We start from the raw sequence: 5,230 nt of genomic DNA, 5'->3' as shown, positions 1-5,230 counted from the left end.
GTTGACAACTCAAGACATCTTTTCATATTCTTACCTTGCTTGATGTGTGCTGCATAAATAAGCAACCTGGACAAAAAAATTATCTCTCTCTGTAGGAAATTGTACCTAATATTTAATTTAATTGGTCATGTTTGGAGCGAATGACATGGACACTACAAGTCTGTATATTGATTTGAAGCCACTCTTGTCAGCAACTGTTCATGATGTTTGGTGAGGTTCCACAGATGTCTTTCTCTGGTTGACCCAATGCTTCAAGTGGTCCCACAGATTTTGAATAGGATTCAGATATGCTGGCCAGAGATGATGGGAGAGCTCCTCACCATGTTCACTGTAGTTGTCACTGACAAGTACACAGCAGTTTGAAAAATTGGTGCCTCCCCAGTAGGATTATCAGTTAGACGATAGTGCCTGTTCATCCAGAAGCCTTAAATTTGTTCTGACAGTTTAACCACATTGACAAAAGGGCCCTATTCTGTGTACGTGATGCACCACCAGAACATCACAGACCCACCTCCTGATTGTACACTCTCCTCGTGGAAGGTTTCCTGAAATTGGCAGTGCACTGTATATCAGGCATAATTACTGTGAGGACAGAAACGGGACATACGCACCCTGTGACCTGTTTCCAGCCCTCTACTGTCCAGGTTTTGTGGAGTCCAGCCTATTGTTGTGCTATTTTTCATACAAGAGTTAGCATTGTCCTCTTTCAGTGTGCTCTACTCCAGATGTTCATGGTATGGAATTCACTCCACAGTGTACACTGAAATTGAGGCATGTGGCCCATCATTGTGTTTTGTAGATAATGTTGCCTCGTTGTGGAACAGTTGGTAGGCAGAAGGCAGCCTTATGTGTGAACACTTCTGTCCAACCACTGTTTGCATGCCAGTTTGATGTGAACTGCATTTGCCTGTGTGACAGACCAGCAAATTACACTATTTCCTGTATGCTGTGTCCTTTGGAACATCTGAATGAAAAGATTCCTTTTTGCCAGCCACAAACATCTTTCTTCCAACACATTTTGTGCACAGGAAACACACTTGTCAGAAACACAACCGACACAGATACTATGGGCAACTTACCTCAAGACCCGCATATCGGCTGAATGGAATACCACACATTGTGGTCTCTGGTGGTGCAAACATTACCATTAATGTGTTCACCTGAAGGAAGTTGAATTGTTTTTTTGTCCAGTGTGCAAGTCCTAATTAAAGCATGAATAATAATACCTTCAATGATTATGAGAAGAATTTGGCAAGATGAGTGCTCTTTGCCATAATTTAAGGATGCACACTGGATAAAAAATACCTAGAAGAAAAATTACTTCTTAAGTCCATATTTTGATTGTTTTGAAGCATGTAAATTGTAATATTTTTATTAATTAATGTAATTGTATTAATTTTGAGCATTTGCTTTGAATCACACAATGGCAGGGGTGTGCCGTGACCTTTCATGATAGGCAAGCGATGGGTGAAGTTTTCGTTTCGGTTAATTATAACAATTTCAAATATAATCTAGGCCTACACACATCCCCATTTACAATAATGTGCATAATGGTGACGTATCGGGCTTGGGTGTGTGATGTGCATACATACCGTAAAATCAAATCTTCGCTGAACAGGTTTTTAAAGAAGGAAAACAGCCTTTCGATATAACTTTTAAATTCCAACCATGAAGAAAATTATGATTTACCTGATATTTGAGGGCAACTGTAAATTAAATTACGTTCTTCTTTAACCCTGAAAATAAGAAACATCCTATTAGCATAAAGTTTTGATATTAAATAAACGGACGGGTTTCGGTTTCTTACTTGGCTAGAATTATGAATCATCACTTGTCTTCAGTTGGATGCAAGCGCAGATGCAGATGTGATTCTGCGAACGTTCATGTCTTTGGACTGCATTATAAAATTTGCTCAAGTCACTCACCGTAGCCTGTATAGATCCATCAGTGGCATGCTCAGGATTTTCGAAAGGTAGTCAGCCCTCATTTTGTCATATTTTCCTACTTTTGACGTTCTTTTTTAGGAATACTTGTCGAAAGGGGGGTTATAACCCACATCAACCCCCCCTCCCTCTTGGGCACGCCACTGAGTTCCATGGTCCTACATTTATATTGAATAGAACGCATGGCCAACAAAATAATTTATTAAGATCATTGCTGCCACATAACCAGATAATATTGTGCTGAGATGTTTTAAACTGCCTAATGAAAACTTTCCCATCTTTATAAGTTGGTTTGGTTATGAACAATTCAGGACACGGTCGCTCATGGTTCACAAGCTCCAACCTTTCACCTTATGTTCTCGAACTGAATGGTTTTGAAAGAAGGCCCCTAATAATCAAGTCCTTACCTGCAACACTGCAAATTGATGGTTCGTCTGGTATGTCAACCATGGCGGAAATTCTCAATGTAGAATCATACTTTTACATCAGGTACATAAACACTACACAAAAAACAGAAAAATACAGCACAATATCACAGTAAAAAACAACACGCATCCACAGCACCCACGCTTCTTCAGTTTCATCCTACCTGCAATGTTACATACCCTCCATATTTCCGAGTAACTGACTACATGACGGATATGTTCAAGTACCGGCTGTGATTTTATATCTTATAAATAGCACACAACTGGTGATCACTGGCTAACTTCATAATGTAATTTGTTAATTACTATAGAGTTTCAAACCTGAAAATCGTACCGCGTGAGGTAGTGCTACGGACGCACAGAAAATTCTGGAAGTTAGCAACCTTGTGGCCAGTGTGGACGAATTCTTTCCAACACCCTTGCCAAAGACAGATGCGGGCTTGGTGTCGCTTGCCCTCGGCCTTTTTTCTTCGTGAACGGGGATCGACAGTGACCATGCAAGAACTGCATAAGTCACTCAAAAAGTGGGGAGAAAGGCGAGCAGTCCTCTTCTTCTAATGCAGTCAGTCGTGCCGCATCGCCCAGCGTCATCAAGGGTGCAGCCAGTTTATGTTTCAAGCCAATAGGGGAAATGAGAATTCTGTAATGTAAATATCATATAGTAAATAAATTCCATTCTAAGGTATATAAAGGCATTGAAAAACATGGACTTAAGATATCAAAAGTGTTTTAAAAAACAATGCAAGCGGCGCTTGCCCCGCCTTTCCTTACCGCACGCTTCTGCACAATGGATAAAAACAAGAAAAAAAGAACATGTTGAAATATCAAACTGAAATTTACAAGTATGCATTGGATGAAATTTACCCAGGCAGTGTTTCTATGGTCCTGCGAATGGAACAAACGAACTAAGTAACAGCCGATTCAAGGTCCCGACACTCAGAAGGGTTCACTGGAAAGGTACTGAGAAGGTTGGCCTCAGGCACTCGGAAGTGATCAAAAATTATATTTCAAAATTGGCTGGGTAATTTTTACCCATATGCGCATCCTTACGGGTTAAAGTAATTTTATTAAGTTTGAACATTTTTATTGTATTACACAATTGAATTGGTCACAATAACAATGTTTTATCCAACAAAATACAAATCCACATGAACAGTAAAACAATATACCATGTTGCTTTCTCTTATAAAATTTTCTTCAAACAGGTGTATGTTGGCAAGACCATTGGTTACAGTGTTGTTCATGTGACCGATTCAATTTGTAAGAAGAGAAAAATAACAGGTTGATAAAATACAAAATGAAGTACAATACGTGATGTACTGGTTATCACTCAGTTGTTGATATTCCATGTGAATAGTTTCTCAGCAATATTTTCATTCATCATAACATATTTTGTTTGTGGAGGGAAGAGTGGAGGGCAACAACTGTAGAGGAATATCAATGTTAGGGTATAGTGTTCACATTACAGTCCGGCTGCCTTAGCCGAAACCATGGACAGAAGTACGCATGCACCAAGTGGACATGTTCAGTGTCAAGATAGGCGTGGCGGCAGAAATCGCATACCTCTAATTACAGACTGAAAAGGATGAGCTTATAAACAAAATATCACTGTAGTTTGGCTGGTGCTTCTACCTGCCTTCCCTCTCGCATTTGGAATAGACGTTTCCAGCAGTTTTGTCTTCCCTGGCCAGACTGTAGATCTCTTAGTGCAACCTTACAAGGCCATATTTCCCATCCCACTCTAAGATCCAACCACAATTCCTACTCTCCTTTCCATTCCATGCTGGATATATTAATTTTCATCTCAATACATTGGTTGAACCAAACCACCTAGAATGTTTAAGCTTCTTAGAGCAAGAACCGCAATGAATTTGAACATGTTACACATGTATAATCAGCTCGCTCTAGATGACAACTGATTAGACCATTTGTTTCTCAGTAACATCTACTTCATGGGAGAGCAAGGGCTAACATTGAAGTCACCAGAAATGAACAGTCAACAGTGGATGGGAGAATAGAGCGAGTTAGGGCTGGATTGGTACTACAACAATAGAGGAATGACAATATACCAGTTCTTAACATGTAGTGAAGGCAACGAATCAAGTAGAAATTTTGGTGGATACACAAACATGATTTTAGTATTCTATCAGTGAAGTACATTATTTCCGTGTTGCAAAATGTAATTGTTCTTTTTTTTTCCTGGTCAATTTCAAAGACTCACTGCCTTCATTAAGGAAGCTTACAGCGTATGGGACGGTTATGTTTCTACCTCTCTGTCACGTTCCAGGATCTCCTTTTTTTTAAAAAAAATATTTTGTTGTGGTTCCCAACGCAGAACCCTTTGTAGGTGGATGTACTGAGCCCCCTTTTGCTCCCAGTCCCATTCTAAATGTGGGCCTGCTTGTACTACATTTTGTTCTTTCCACTTGTAATAGCACTGTCAACATGTTTGTTAAATTTTCTGGGGAAAAAATATGTAAAGTGTGTTTCCAGGGAAGATGTAGCCACCATGGAGAAATAATGGGCCCTGCGACAAACATAAAATAGGTTTTTAAAACAATGTAATTAGGTATTTTAACAATTTTACAAAATTATTTATATATTACTAAATTTTGAATAAAGTCCACAGTTCGGGATGTCAAAATCTCAACTTTAACACATTGTTTGTTCCTGAAGTAAATTTGCATTTCTGGAATGAAAACTTACTTTTCCAGGAAATTTCCAACACTTAACCTTTTGGGACCCAAGCGTCTTGATCGAGATACCCAAATGTAACCCTCCCGGTACCAAGCGTCTCGATCGAGGCGCTGTGTCAAGGTCGTAGTTTTTACGTTATAACTTTTCTATTTTTGGCTAGAATTT

The sequence above is a fragment of the Lepisma saccharinum genome, chromosome 25 (assembly GCF_977018435.1).
Source record: "Lepisma saccharinum chromosome 25, izLepSacc3.1, whole genome shotgun sequence".
In the NCBI taxonomy this organism is placed as follows: Eukaryota; Metazoa; Arthropoda; class Insecta; order Zygentoma; family Lepismatidae; genus Lepisma; species Lepisma saccharinum.
The sequence above is the reverse complement of the archived record's forward strand: the minus strand, read 5'-3'. Positions refer to the sequence as shown.